Genomic DNA, 17,098 nt, shown 5'->3' with positions numbered 1-17,098 from the left:
ACAGGAACCAAACAGCAACAGTAACAATTGAAGAACATAAGAAAGAAGCCGTAATAAGAAAGGGAGTCCGACAAGGATGTTCCCTATCTGCGTTACTTTTTAATCTTTACATGGAACTAGCAGTTAATGATGTTAAAGAACAATTTAGATTCGGAGTAACAGTACAAGGTGAAAAGTTAAGATGCTACGATTTGCTGATGATATAGTAATTCTAGCCGAAAGTAAAAAGGATTTAGAAGAAGCAATGAACGGCATAGATGAAGTCCTACGCAAGAACTATCGCATGAAAATAAACAAGAAGAAAACAAAAGTAAGGAAATGTAGTAGAAATAACAAAGATGGACCACTGAATGTGAAAATAGGAGGAGAAAAGATTATGGAGGTAGAAGAATTTTGTTATTTGGGAAGAAGAATTACTAAAGATGGACGAAGCAGGAGCGATATAAAATGGCGAATAGCACAAGCTAAACGAGCCTTCAGTAAGAAATATAATTTGTTTACATCAAAAATTAATTTAAATGTCAGGAAAAGAGTTTTGAAGGTGTATGTTTGGAGTGCCGCTTTATATGGAAGTGAAACTTGGATAATCGGAGTATCTGAGAAGAAAAGATTAGAAGCTTTTGAAATGTGGTGCTATAGGAGAATGTTAAAAATCAGATAAAGTGACAAATGAAGAGGTATTGCGGCAAATAGATGAAGAAAGAAGCATTTGGAAAAGTATAGTTAAAAGAAGAGACGGACTTATAGGCCACATACTAAGGCATCCTGGAATAGTCGCTTTAATATTGGAAGGACAGATAGAAGGAAAAAATCGTGTAGGCAGGCCACGTTTGGAATATGTAAAACAAATTGTTAGGGATGTAGGATGTAGAGGGTATACTGAAATGAAACGACTAGCACTAGATAGGCAACCTTGGAGAGCTGCATCAAACCAGTCAAATGACTGAAGACAAAAAAAAAAATTCTAATTATGTAGCTCATATTATATTGTTATCTGTTGAATTTTTTATATTCATCAACAATTTGTCCAGTTTAAATAACCGGATACAATTTGTATTATAACAAAAAAAAGGTACTGTAAAGTAAGAATATTTACTTTATAAAAACGGTTTGCAACATTTTTCAATGTTGCGCTAGTCCCGACGTCTAAATGTTTGACTACGGGCGATTCTTCCTAGAGAAATCGTTAACGAGATACGTAATCGTTAAATTTTGAAACAGTCTGTATAGTAGTCATTATACACCATTGCGGTGTAGTTGAGAAATTTGTATAATGAAAAATATAAGTGTATTTATTCAATAATAAAACCTTAAGATGGGTAAATGTAGGTATAGTACGACTGGGCACCCTATAAGTTACTTGTTTTGCAGTCTTTTGGAGTTCATGCAAACCTTGTGATTGATGTTATGTTTCATACTTATAATGGTGAAAAAAATCATCCTTAGATTTAAAATGGTGATGGCTATTTTATAATTATTATACATAGATCAGTAAACTCAGTTTTAGTTAATGAAATGGTCTAATTCATGAGTAGGTGTATTTCAGAGAATTATTTTTTTGAAAAAATCATACAACTACACATTGTTTTCTAAATTCAAATATAACTTAATTACAGTAAAATAAACAGATGCTGTAATGAGTAACTTAAATACAAGTGTTTCTCTTATCACTAGTATCATAAAATATTGACGTTTTAATAATGCGATGTAGGAAAAAAATAATGTATTTGTTTTTTTCTGCGTTGAAGTACCACTACTAACAATTTAAAAAAAATCCATATTACTCTAAAATATTCATTGTGCATTTTTATTTAATAATATTTTTTAAAATCTATCATTCATTTACTATTAATTTAATTATTAATTTAAAGCATTAATTTATTTTAACATCAAACTTATTTTCATATGATTTTCTTGATTACAAAACTTTTATTTTTTCTGATTTAATTATTCCAGTAAAAATTACGCTTCTAAAAAAAACTATTAAAAAAAGTTTGGGTTTTATCATTAAAATTAAGGTATTCTACTGCATTTTAAAAGAAACAGATGTTAAAATATACTGATGTGATATGTTAGTATCTAAAGGCTGATCTTTCAATCAGAAAAATTAGCAGTCAGGATGTACAAACAATAGCACATCCTGACTAAGAGTATTTAAAAAATGAATCATGTATAGAATAATGAGCAATTTACTTAAAATGTCTCTGTTATCAGTGTATCATTGATATCAATTATCAAAACCTAAAAGATAAAAATTTCAGTAGTGTTAAGTATTACGTATTTCTGTATTAATTTCAGTAGTAGTAGAACGTAACACGAATGATGTGTTGCATTCATCCTATCGAATAAATTTAGTTTATTAAATCTAATGAGGAGTATTGTTTAAACAAATGAAAATTACCTAATAATAATAAAAAATCCCGGCAATTAAGGTATGCATTTCTAATAATAAAAATTAAAAGAGTTAGAGATAAAAAAACAGAATACATATTTTTTACAGGTAGGGAACAAATTTTAAGAAATATTTCTAAAATATTCATATACTGGTTAATCTCAAGAAATTTGCTTAAATAAAATTTTCTTTAAATCTAACACCCCCTTCAATAAACACTAAAATAAGTATACTATTTTCAAAAAATACTTTTCTGAATTTTTTGTACTGGGTCTATAATTAAAAAAAAAATTATACATTTCTTGGTAACTCTATGGGTGTAGTATAAACTTTCAAAAAATATTTAAACCGAACGGAGCTAAAACAAAACACATATATCTCAGTTTTAAGAGTTGGGGATTGTTTTTTTTTTGTAAAATTTTATTTGGATTATTTATAAATGCGATTTTAGGTAACAGACTTACTTTAATAAAGTTTTCTCTAGAATGTCTCTGAAGAAAATTGAAATTGGTTTTATTACGATATCCCCTTAACGAATTTTTAAAAATTTAATATTTTTAAAAAAATGATGAACAATGCCTCACTTAAAATTTAAGCCAATCTTGAAGAAAATCGATTTTCTCAATCCTGAGATTTAAGGTCAAAAGCAACACATAGTATAGCGGGCGACGTACTGTACACATAAGCTGACGGCTGGCTTACCGTGCTATTAACTATCCTGAAAATATCTTATACTATTTTCAGTATACGAAGCTATACCACATGTTTCCGTAAAGAAATGACTATCTAACTCCTCCATCCGTCCTATCAGTCTTTCTCTCTCGCACGCAATGTGCACAGCTATATGCCGCCCGCTATACTGGTAACGTATTTATGTACGCGTATACATACATATATATATTCTTTAGTCCAGATGAGCTAGTATAAGCTAGAGTTGATGTGTGTGGGACTCTCGCTTTTTCCCGTTTTCGAGTAGGTGTAGAGTTAGTTATCAGCTCAATCGAGACGGTCTTACTTAGGACTATGAAATTATTTCTAGGGTTAACCCGGTGGGTAACTTATTACCCACCGGGTTGATCTAGTGGTGAACGCGTCTTCCAAATCAGCTTATTTGGAAGTCGAGAGTTCCAGCGTTCAAGTCCTAGTAAAGCCAACTATTTTTACACGGACTTGAATACTAGATCGTGGATACCAGTGTTCTTTGGTGGTTGGGTTTCAATTAACCACACATCTCAGGTATGGTCGAACTGAGAATGTACAAGACTACACTTTATTCAAACTCATACATATCATCCTCATTCATCCTCTGAAGTATTATCTAAACGGCAGTTACCGGAGGCTAAACAGGAAAAAGAAAGAAGGGTTAACTAAGTTAGTGTAGTACAGAGATGGAAATGTCATACGTGGCATTCGCATCGGTGACATCCTGACTGAGGTAATCGAAACTGAAAGATGTCTGTTGCTGAGGTGCTGAAGATAAATGACAAAATCAAACATAGGCAATGAAATGAGCATCTTTATTGCTACCTGTTGTTTCATCAAGCTGAATTAAAAACAATTTGTCACGCAAGTTCCCAAAAAGCTGATGCTGTACATCTTCAGTATATCACCAATTAGACCGGCAACAGTATCATTTGATAGACGTATAGATTAGAATTGTTTGAGAAAATTGTTTCCAAACATAGTTTCTACAATCTCAATTGCAGCTGGCAAAATGAGCTCTTCACCAATGGTGTGAGGCTTTTTACATCTGGTTATTTTATATGAAACTTTGTAAGAGGGAAGTAAAGCTTTTTCACTCACAAAGTTTTTTTTTTAAAATGGTGTTTGCTTTTCATATGATTTTAATTTTAATTCGAAGGATTCTTGGGGTTTGTTAGCGTACTCATTATGAAGCGTTTCCAAATGTCGTTTAAGTTTATTAGCTTTCATGCTTTTTGCTGCCAAAAGTTTTGAGCAAATGACACACAGGGGGTGCTTTCTTCTTCATTTACTTCAGTAATGGTAAACTCAAAATTTAAGTATTCTTGAAAATATTTTCTTGATTTTATTTTCGAAACTACATTTGCACTTGTTGATGCTTCTCTATCGTTTAATCCTCGCTAAAAAATTTATCCCTGATTCTGTATAAATCTACTGCCGTAAATATTTAATACCGTGAATTGCAATTAACACGCAAATTACAACATACACATTCACGATAGATTCGATGGCGATAGAAGGATCGACTCGACTGAGACTGGCTGGAATTGAACTTAGTGCAGCATTTAAACACGTTTGCGCAGACGTTTCAGAATGTTCGCCACAAATCGGAACTTCTCGCGAGTTCAATGCAGCGGATCGGTGTTGCCAAATATCAATACTTATTACTTGGTAATTACTACTTATTCTTGGTAATTTGTAAGGTTTGTTATTAAGGTCGTAGTATAGCTTTAGCGTCAAAATACCCAAAAATATATTATTATTATTATATACATTTTTATTGTATGAGAGGGGGGCGCGATGAAAATTATAATTGAAAATTGGGTCGCAAATTCTGAAATGTTGGGAAACACTGAGTTAATGAGTATATATTAAACGCTATTAATCGTTTTAATAATGTATTTCATCTCAATAATTATGATAGTGGCTTAAATAATAGTGGTGGTGTAATTATTCAAATATGAGATATAAACCAGACATAACTGCCTCGGCTTAAATATGAAATGTACGATCTTATACTTATTAAGAGATAGAGATACTAAGAGAAAACATAGTAAGATTAGATATACTAATCATAATAATTTTCTCCATTGAGCTAAGTGTAATAGTGCTACGTAATCGTGTAAGAAATATAACAAATATTACTAATAAAAATTTAGAAAATTATTAAACGCTTTAAAACTCTTTTTTTCAATTTTTGCCTTTTAGTTGTTTTGGCAGTGTATGTATATCGTTTACATCATTACAATACAAAGATATTGCGACAGATGATAATATTAAAAACCTTCTTTTTAGGTGATATTCTGTAAAACCGAAAAATTTCTCCTCGATTTCTTTAACAGTTCCAGAAATTTTACAGTTCATTAGGAACAAATTAGCCGAGCCCTAGTGTGACCTAGTTCATGCTGGCCAAAGAGCTTTTTTCTTTTAAAGTGGGTTTCAGATCTTAACATTTTATCACGATAGTATAGAAAAAACTAGCTAATTAAAATCTCATATAAGTGCGGCTTAAATAGATTTGAACAGAAGTTCAAATTGGATTAAATATTTTTCGAATAAATGAGTAACGAAAAGCGAACAATAAAAAAATACACATATTATTATTTTTATTCATTTTCCTACAACAAATCAGCAAAATAAATAGCAGTTTTTCTTTAACTTAACCATAATTAACAGAAATTGTTATGCAGATAGAACAAAGCTTAATCATGCAGATAAATTTAAAAATAAAATGAGCATCTTATACTATTATTATTATAAAATAATAATTACAATACTGTGACTGAATCTCTTCCTTCCAAAGCACTGGGGAAGTGGTTCCGACTTCATCAATCTTTCCACTTAAAATAAAATTTGATAGTATAATTGTATATTGAAAATAAAAATCCTTGTGCAGTTCTGCTCAAGAAGAGCGACTTTTCGTTATTTTATTTAAAAAAACTATCAACTCATTCTAATCTAAAATTAAAAAAAAAAAAAACATTACCTCAAAAAAGTACTGTAATAAAAAAAAAACAAGTTTCAAGTCAATAACCACTGTGCTCACTACATAAGCGCGTATGAAAAATACACCACTACGCAGTCAACATAACCTCCATATGTTGTCGACCTTAGATTAAGCGCGTAACTCAAGAACGACTAAACCAATCTCCATAAAATTCTCAAATGCACAACTTCAGATACACTTCTACAGCTTATGAATATAAATTTCAGTGAAATTGATTTAGGAATTTTGGAAATTTTCGAGCCACAAAATTTTATACATTGGCCTGTATACATTAAGGCCAATGTATAAAATTTATATATATATATAACAGTATATATATACTGTTATATATATACTGTTATATATATATAACAGTTATATATATATATAACAGTATATATATATATATAACTGACTGAATCTCTTCCTTCCAAAGCACTGGGGAAGTGGTAATCCGACTACATCAGTGTTTCCACTTAAAATAAAATTTGATAGTATAATTATATATTAAAAATAAAAATCCTTGGCAGTTCTGCTCAAGAAGAGCGACTTTTCGTTAATTTTTTTTAAACAGTATCAACTCATTTATATATATATAACTGTGTGTGTGTGTGTTTTATTAATTTTTAATTCTTTTCTTGAGGTTAAACACAAATAATTAACTGAAGTGTTTCTCTTTAAACCAAGGTAAATTTTATTTATTTACAAATTTTACAATTGCTAATTACATTAATTATAAAGCTTACCTGTAACCAAAGAAACAACGTTCAAAGTCTATTATTCACTATGTTGTTCCCCTCTTTTACAAACGGTTTTTTGTTAGTCTTAATTCAATTAGTCATTATCGCGGCACATGTTCATTAATTTCTTATTTTTTTTATCTCCTGTACCATCAGGTGTTTAACTTACCAACCCATCAAACTTGTGCGGTAAATTCAATCGTATTAAGGAAGTAATATACTTTCCTTACTTATATGTATATGTATACCCGACCTAAAGTGAATGATATTTCCGTATTCCGCATACCCCAAAAGGTAAAGAAAATGAATTTTCAATCCCCACTCCCACTATGCGACCGAAAGCAATACCATACTTTTCTTCAAAAATTCAGTAACAATATTTTTCTTAACTTCTCAGCTTTTCTCAGAAACTGTACATATAGCAAAAACTACAACAAAAAAATAATGACTCAAATTTTCAGATAAAACATTACTGCACTTAGAATATAAAATGATTCTAATTCTCTTCGTTATTTATATTTTCTTTTGATCTAATATATCTTATATCTTTATATAATAGATATATCTTTTGAACCACGATTAGATTAAGATATACACTTAATCAATAATATTATTGTAAGTGTAGACAAAATTTTTTTTTGTACGAAAAGCTGTGTGATGGACGACGGTACTACAAAACAGCGGTGTTTATTCAACACTTTTGTATGATAAACAACTGGATCTAGCTTATCTTATACGCTTACCTAAAGCCTTTTTACCTCGTGCAATGTAACTTCATAAGTAAGAAAGTTATACAATGTTAATTTCTTTAAATAAGATTACAGTATAGTTGATTGAACATGTATTTTAATTTTCTTATTTAACTTTTAATAATCACCAAAACTAACCGTCTCACTTGATTTAAAATTACATATAAATATTCGTTTCCTTTCTCAATTTTTCCATAAATCACATTTTTTTAAAAGTGTTCAAGTAGTTGGAATTTCATTCATCTCACCATCTATATCTCTGCAACTCCTAAAATATGTTTGCCTGAATTTCGTTTTATTTTTATAAATTATAAACAAATTTTGTTTAAATAATTTCTTAACTTTATCACTACAAAATATACCGTATATAAAACACAAAAAATAAGTTATCTACAGTGATCTACATCAATTAGTGTCAGTTTGGTAATAAAATTGTTTCAATTAAATCAGGTTTAGCCTGATCCGAGAAAACTAGAAGATATTGGCGTATTGCATTTCTTATGGAAATCTCATGTTTACAGTTGTTTTGTTTTCACTAATGCAAATTGAATTTAATATATTATTATTATTATTAGGTAGGTTTCATAAGAAAGCTATCTATCGTAATGGATACCATGATTCGACTTCCGGAAAATTTTGACATATCTTCGTGAAATATATATACTTCACTTTCTCGTGAACACAACTGCCGTAATTTTGTGATTAATCACTCTCAAAATGATATATAAAATATAACGACCCAAAATCTCGGTCGTGTTTGTTAATGGATAAAATCGAAACATGGGGGTGGATATGGGTTTTTTCCGAAAAACCAAAATATCGCTATAACTTTCTTATTAAGTAAAACATCGAACTCGTTTAAAGTTCCTACTATTCTTTGAATAAGGGCCTAAAAATGATCTAAGTAAAGTTTTGATATCACCAACCATTGGCTCAGGAGGTGGAAAAAATGGAGTTTTGAAGACAAAAAAAATCATACCTCCCTTAATAGGCACAGGATCAAATCGGTTTAAAGTGGTCGTTAGTCTTCTAAACATTACTTAAAACTTTTGTTTGAAACAATTTTTGATATGACCAACCCTTACGGCAAGGGATGACCAAAATATTGCTGGAATTGTAAGAAGATGGGGGCTTGTCGTATGCTAAACATGTGAAATATTGTCACATGCAACCATTGCCGTATTGAGTAAATTTGAAGTTTATCTTAACTTTTAGGTGGAAATCTTTTTTTCTCCTACTTAGCACCGGTGAAATCTACATCCGCCTTCCGGCATGCCGAAAGGGATTTCTTTTTAAATAACAACTGTATCTTTAGCATAATTTAATTTTTTATTTGAATGCTATAATTAACGTTATATTTTAAAATTAAAATATTTCATATGTAAATTTGGTTTGATTTAATTTTATTTACAAATAAAATTTTACATAATTATCAATAAAATTTATTGAAGTTTGCTTAGTTTTATAGGTTGTAATGTTACTTAATTGTTTTCAGTTAATTTTTCAAAATGTTTATATAATTTATATTGTTTATTGTGTGGTTTTATGATGTAAAATATTGTCCCAAAAAACAAACAAATAAACAAAAAATAACGTAAGATTTTGAAGGGATATCTTAATTCAGTCCATACAAATGGAATAAATATAAACCTGTCATCCTAATGAAAATGAAAAATTTATTGGAATTTCTTTGTCAGATACTTATATTCAGAACGTATCACGAAGTTCTCCTGGGACTTTCATAATTTATTCTACTCAAGAAAATAATGGAAAAAATTCATAACATCCTAAAATGCTTCGTTTGAGTGTTACGAATAGTGAAAGATTTTGCTCCGATTTCAGCTACCCCGATAAAATGAGCTCTTACTGAAATTTTTAGGACTTAATTAAGGGGAAAAAATAGTGATCTTTTATGGTTTAAAATAAAAATCGAATAGAATAAATATCAAAACCGTATCTGCAACAGTTTTTGAGAAATCTGGGGTGAAAACCAATAAATTGTGATAGAAATCCTGATTTTTATGTTTGACGTACAATAACTTTGTAAAATGAATAATAAACATATAGAACTTAAAAAAAAAAAACTTGTAGAGAATATAATTCTGAACCAACTGGTGTAAGATAAGTTGAATAAAACAAAGAAAAGTTAGAAAAATTCGAATTTTATTTAGAAACAGTATATTACTACATTTGAAAAACAAAATTTTGTTCTTCAAATTTTTCATTACACCAAAAAATAATTTGGTTTTTGTTCACGTTAAATAAGGCAATTTTCTGACAAATGTGCTGTTTCTAAATAAAATTCGAATTTTGTTTTCAACTTATCTTACACCATTTTGTTCAAAATTTTAATTCTCTTCAAGTTTTGTTTAAAATGTTTGTTTATTACTCATTTAACAAAGTTATTATTCGTCAAACATACAAAAAAGGGTTATTTACCTCAATTTATAGGTTTCCACCCTAGTTTTTTCAAAAGATACGGTATCTGGGACGTATTCTTTTCGATTTTTCAGGTCAAAAACCATTTAACGCTCTAAAAGTTTTAGTACGAGGTTATTTCACTGAGGTAGCTAAAATCAGAGCGAATTATTTCACTAGCCGTAACTCGCAAACGAAGCATTTTAGGAGATATGTTTATATGAACATTTTCCATTATTATCTCGAGTAGAATAGGTTATGAAAGTCCCGAGAGAACTTCGTGATACACTCTGTATACGGAAAACTTGAAACATCTTTATCGGATATTGATAAACATCGTAAATAAAAGTAATGTAGAGAGTTCGCATTACTTTTTTTCTATTTCAAGACCTAATTTTTTATTTTCGCAACACTTATTCTCTCTTCCCCATCGTAGCGCGACACTTCAACGTCCATACTTGGAGAATAATAACCTATAATAAATCCTGTTGCCTGGTCCTCTCGGGTAGAAGACCATTAAGAAGTGTGAATCTAAATATCAGAGGACAGAGAATTGATGAAGTAAAAGAAACAAAATACTTGGGGGTACTTCTGGACAAATGTTTAAGGTTCAGCAAGCATATTGATATGATTTGTGGGAGAGTTACTCCTGCTGTAAAGGGATTAAGAGGATTATTTCAAAACCACGGCACACCTAAAATGGTTATTCGAAGATTGATAACCACGGCTATCACTTCGGCGGTACTGTATGCGGCTCCCATATGGGGGCGGCAATGAACATACAGCGAAATAAAAAGAAGTTGAGAAGTGTCCATAGACTGGCATTGCTGCGTGTAGCTGCTAGTTACTGTACGGTATCGTATTACACGCTGTGCGTACTGACCGGGGTCCTACCCATAGACCTTCAGATAAAAGCCAGAACCCTCAGACACAGCGGTATGTCGAAAGAAGAGATGGAAGGGATTATAGAACAAGAATGGCAAGAAGAGTGGGCAGGGTCCAGAGTGAGAGAATGGACCAGACGCCTAATCCCTAATATTAAAACCTGGAATAACAATAGACTCGGAGATGTCAATTTTTACATGACACAGTTACTGTCGGGGCACGGCTCTTTCGGTCAGTATCTGTATAGGATCGGGAAGAGAGCCACCCCGCAGTGCATCTATTGTCCTGAGATCGACGATGCCGAACATACGTTGTTCATATGTCCAAGATGGGCCGTTAACAGAGGTCAAATAGTAATTAATGGTCTTACACCAGAAAATCTCATAAACTGGTTGGGGTACAACAATGAGAACTGGGAATGGTTCCGCAGGTTCACCGGGGAGGTCCTGCGGGCCAAAGAGGATGAAGACAGAAGAATGGGAGTATAAACAGTAGGGTAGGGCGGACAGTCACTCCATGGAGGGCCTGTACGCCTTGGTGTGCGGGTACCTGAGAAGGGGGTGAACTCCAGGGGAGTTTGAGTTTGGGTTAAAATAAAAGACCAAGTCCCGGTCGGCGGGGTCGTCCCTGCGGGAGCCTAGGCTCTTTGTGGGGTCGGCGCTGTCGATTAGAGGCCAAAGGCGTAAAGACCGAGTCCCGGTTCCCTGCTGAGGCGCTGGGGGACGGCATAGCCGGACCTTGGCTCTAAAGCGGGGGATTGGAGGCAGGAATGTAAAACAAAAGATCCGAGACCGGGGAGGCCAACCTGCCGTGCCGGACGTATAGCCGGCGGGTGGGGGACGCCTCCTTTGAGAGTAAAAAAAAAAAAAAACTTTTTTTTATTTCAAGACCTAATTTTTTATTTTCGCAACACTTATTCTCTCTTCCCCATCGTAGCGCAACACTTCAACGCCCATACTTGGAGAATAATAACCTATACTAAATTGGTTTGATTGCAGGATCACATCAAATAAGTTGTGTACAACCCGATTTTCTTGATTTCAGTCGAAAAAATCGACTGAAATCAATCGTGTCTTTACCTAATCGTGTCTTCCAGATACAAAGTTTTTTGTGCGGCTAATTGCTTTTAGATTGGTCTCTTTGTTTCAGTACCGCTAGTAAACGAATGGCCTTAGATTATCAGATTATGATAAATAATTTCTGATCTGAATTTATTGTAGCAGAATGTTTATTTATTCGTACGTTTCTTTACACTCAAATTTCTAGTTCCCATAAAAAAAAATATTAGGACATCAATAAATACCATCAATTCTTAAAAATGCAGCTATCATTTTTTAACAGTTGAGTAATTCAAGATATTAAAGAGATCTACTAGAAGTTTCACGCAAAAAATAAGAGCACCCTAATTGCATCAGTTGATTTTGAGGTAAAACTTCCAAAATATAAGCTGAAAAGATTTATTAAAATAAAGAACTATACAACTTCAACATAGGTAATCAACTGCTTATTTTACAAATTAATACATTACTATATTTAAATTATTTATTTTATTGGGTTAGGCCATTGCTAGGGGGTCAGGAATGACGTATAACTAAATTTAATTTGACAAATGAACCAATCTTTATGCTGACATCATTATTTTTTGTTAAAGTGAGTCTGTTGGGCAAAGTTAGGTGAGTAGTGAGTATTTTAAGTTACATTATAATTATTTTAGTACCCCTTGATCGGTCCCATGATTCTGCTGGCCGTCTTGCGCCTATTATGAGGTAGTTAGAATATTGGGCAGAAGAATGTTCATTTATCTAAAGGCTTAAAGAAAGCAACCGCCGTACACAAAGACAAAAAACCGAATCGTTCGGAAGAAGCATCGGAAATATCCTTAGTTCTAAAAAGTAAAATATAATGTTTAGTCATCAGCATTTCTACTATACTTTTTATATGTTGTTTTTCATAAGTTGAGCTAAAAGTCGCTTGCTGAAAAGAATCCGTTTAAATTGCATTTTTCTTTAATCGAAAAAAGTACGGCCATTCAAAATTATTCATAAAAAAATTGAAAACACCACTTGAAAAGTGCAGTAATTGACTGTGTATTGAAATAAAATGACATGAATAATTTATGACATCTTATCTATGAGCATGCACTTTAAAGTTGTTAAGATAATGAGTGCTGCAATGAATTTAAACATAATTAATCTTTAAAATACTTGTTAAAAAGTGTAATTAACAGATTTTTATAAGTTTTAATGATTAAATTTGTTAAAAAACCTGGGAACGTCTTTTCATAAAAATTATTATTCTACTTAAATTCCTAATTAAATTCTACGGAAAAAATAATTGGTATATATGAAACGAAAAAATGTATTGTTTCATTCAAGTAATTAAACTGCATTTTTATAATAAATTAGTTTTCAGTGTAATAAAAAAAATATATATATAATTATTGCTAAAGTGAACAAAGAAATTAAAAATTTCTATAATGGTAACTATTAATGCACGAGTGCAAAGTCAGTTACGTCAGAGCCTTGCGAATTTTTTAAACTTGGCAAGAGTGTATTAATGACCATTATAGAGAGCTGCATACCGTATTTTTTCTACGGCTGAGAAAATACAGGAATTCCTGATTTAAATCAATGATAAAATCCATTTTTAAGGAATCTTTTTAAAAGTTTTTCACTAATTTATTAAACGATATAAACAGTGTAACACAGTAGAAACTTGGTTACCTGTTGGTGTACTTCTAAATTAACCTCTTCTTGCTAACTACTAAATCGGATTAAAATCAAACTAAACACCATTTTTTTCTTTTTTTTTAACATTCGGGATCACCGTTAACTATTGCTTCAGAGGTTGAGATGAATGATTTGTAGCGTGTGTAAAAATTTCATCTCTGACCGGGATTCAAACCCAGGACCTCCGGGTGAAAGGCCGAGACGCAACCACTCGTGCCAAGGAAGCCGGCAAACTAAACACCAGCTTATAAATTAAACAATACCCGCTTCTGATTGCTCAGTGGTTGAAAATAGTAATCTTTTGATTGTTTGAACACCTGTATCTTAATGAAAATCTTCCATAATGGTATAGGTTCCAGCCGCGTAATTCAAACATTATAATAAAGCGGTAGAAAAATAGATTAGATTATTATTCTAAACCGAGTTTAAAATAGAACCACTTTAAACAGAGGTGAGATCAAAAATGCCGGCCTCCGTGGCGCGAATGCGTCTCGGCCTTTCACCCGGAGGTCCTGGGTTCGAATCCCGGTCAGGCATGGTATTTTTCACACACGCAAAAAAAAATTCATCTCATTCTCTGCGGAATGAATTGCTTGACTGCGGACCCGGAGGTAAAACAAAAAACAAAAATAAAATAAAATAAAAAAAATAATTTCTTCTTTTTAAAATACCTAAGAATTAAAATTAATTCTGTTCAAGCTCATCCTTTATGAGATTAGGAGAATTTGAACAAAAGGTCTTCTTAATACTTTGTAGTTGAGAAAGTATCATATATAAGTAAAAGATACGTGAAAGAGTACATTTTTATGTTACATATTACTGTATTATGTATTTTCAGGAGGCTGTTTGAAATAAAAGATATAAGTGGTAAAAATAAAATAACAGATTTCATTCAATTTTTTAAAGAAAATTTCTTTATATAAATAGTATTTTTCTTTGTAAAAAAAGTAGCAAGAATGTATTTGAAATTGTTTTGTAACAATACAAATAAAAAACATATAAAATATTATCTTTGTCTAGTTTGAAGAAAAACGAACAATAATAATGCGTGAAAAGGAAACTTTTACCAGTAACTAGGTAATTTTTTTTTTTGATTAATCAAAAACGTTTCATCTGAAATTTTCATCCGGAAGGAATCATGAGCAGGTATTATCACTTTTCCGCAAATTTAGTTATCTAGATGGAAAACCTCTAGGGATTTATCTGAGCCATATGCTCTGTCCCTGTGTGGGACATACTGTGATTCTTTCGACGGTAATAAAGATAATTCAAAATAAAAACTTTTCTCTTGATTTTTATTAAAGGCCTTTACAAACAAAAATATCAGGGATTTCTGCAATTACTGGATAAGAAGACGTAGCTAGAATTTATATATCCACTATGTATTTTTCACATATAAGTCAATAAATCATTATCTTCTTTTTCTTGCAAAAAATATTTTTAACTAATACTTCTTTCAACGGGCTACGCTCCTCCATTATAATAAATTTACAAAACGATATAATTTTTAAAATATTTTTTATCTTAGGGTTACAAACGATGTAGTAATGCAGTTTTTTTCTAGATTTTCCTCTTAAAAAAAAATTGCGGGAAAGGGATGAAGTCCATGGATGAAGCACAGTCAGATCTGGTTAACAAGCATAAATCCAAAGAATCTATACGATTATCCATTTTTACTTTAATGAGCTCAAAATTTACACAGTTTCTGCTTCACGGACAACGTAACCTAAATTTACAAAACATGTCCATTTTGTGAAAAAAAATCATATCGTTATTTAAATTCTAGGCTATTTGATTATATTTTATAATTTATAACTACGTATATTATCAAAGTTTTTTTGAATCTACTCTCAGCGGGCTGAGAGAGTAGAATCTCGATTTGATTTTTGCCATAACAGACATAATTTATCAGTTCTCCAGAGCAACTGAGTCGATTAAATTCTTGTGTACCTTTTAAATTAGATAGAAAGACAATGTTAGGTTGTAATTTCTCCGAAAGGTTCTCCAGTATGCGTAAAAACGGTTTTTAAACAACTGGTCAATTCAACCACCAGCACAAGTAACCGCCGATCTGGGAAACGATTTCGAGAATTTCATGTTACGTCCGTTCTAGAAGTTATCAGCAGCTTCCTCTCAACGGATTATTGGTAGCATTATCATTATTGGTGCTCGTCGATTTAATATGCAACTCAAATATTCATTCAGTCTAGTTTGTTCATTTGACAATTGTTTTTTTGTCAAATTTTGTGTAAAATTTAATATTGTTCAAGAATGTTGAAATCTTTTCTATGTTTTATGTGTAATTTTGGTTTGATACTGCCATATAATATACCTATCCTGGTTCTTTGAGGTGATTTTCAAAATGTGATTTTGTTTATTTTTCTAGTGTCTGTATATGTTCCTCGTATTTATGGGTGAATATATCCAGCAAATGCGATATTTAATTTAATAATTTCATTTTATATGATCTTCGGTCGTTTTGTTTATTAGTATATATTTTTATTAGTGTTCTATTATTATGTTTTTATTGTGCGAGAAAAAATTGTAACCTTTTTCTTGAAGAATCTTTTTCGATTTTAACGTTATTTTACATAGCTTGCTGTCTTTAAGAGTGAACATTTATGCCTGTGGCTTATTGCATTAAACCCACCCGTTTGGTCTGGTGGAGAACGCGTCTTTCCAAATCAGCTGATTTGGTAGTCGAGAGTTCCAGCGTTCAAGTCCTAATAAAGTCAATTATTTTTACACGGATTTGAATACTAGATCGTGGATACCGGTGTTCTTTGGTGGATGGGTTTCAATTAACCACACATCTCAGGAATGGTCGAACTGAGACTGTGCAAGACTAAACTTCATTTACACTCATATATATCATCCGCCGAAAGGTAATTACCGGAGGCTAAACAGGAAAAAGAAAAAGAAAAAAGAAAAGGCTTATTACATTAAATATTTAGTTATTGTCTAAGCGGTTGATGACTGAAAATATGTAAAGAATGTTTAACTGGACATGTGCTGTGTTGGATTAGCTGGTTTACAATAAATAAGTGTATTGGCTGTAGTGGGTTTCCTGTAAATTTTAAAGGTGTGGTTATTTCAGTTTTGGATATTTTAAGGTCAAGGGTAATTTTTGTGAATAACTGTAAATAAAATGTTTTAAAAAAAAGAAGGTAAATGTGATATTCTTACTTTTTCTTTGTCAAATAGAGAATTCAAAGGATGTCAGCGTTTAGTTTTGTAGGATGTGTATATTCTAAATTCTGTCAGTAAATTGTTTTATATTTTTTATAATTGAGCTGTTTTCAAATGTAGGTGCGTCCTAAAATTGGTTCTATTTATGTGTGTAATTTATATCTTTGGAGGGGCAAACTTATAATTGATGAGAGGTCTAACAGGTGTATTTCCTATATAAATATAAATAAATAAATATATATATATATATATATATATATATATATATAGTGAATTGTGCTTTTAATATATCTTGCAATGTAATTTAC

The 17,098-nt window shown here is 31.4% G+C and overlaps 1 protein-coding gene across 2 annotated transcripts in view; it reads right to left on the bottom strand.

Annotated features, from left to right (window-relative positions):
- The window catches only part of LOC142321454 (facilitated trehalose transporter Tret1-like), a 124,939-nt gene that overhangs the window by 70,476 nt on the left and 37,365 nt on the right, over nt 1-17,098 (bottom strand). The window contains exon 1 of one of the 2 annotated variants that reach the window (XM_075359562.1): nt 5,867-6,004. The exons of the other annotated variant lie outside the window; for it this stretch is intronic. The gene's annotated coding sequence lies outside the window, so the exon portion shown is untranslated. Of the gene's footprint in view, nt 1-5,866; nt 6,005-17,098 lie in introns of those variants that run through there. 2 annotated transcript variants of the gene reach the window in all.

Source organism: Lycorma delicatula, chromosome 1 (genome assembly GCF_047948215.1).
Source record: "Lycorma delicatula isolate Av1 chromosome 1, ASM4794821v1, whole genome shotgun sequence".
Lineage (NCBI taxonomy): Eukaryota > Metazoa > Arthropoda > Insecta > Hemiptera > Fulgoridae > Lycorma > Lycorma delicatula.
This window is presented reverse-complemented; position numbering and strand designations above follow the sequence as displayed.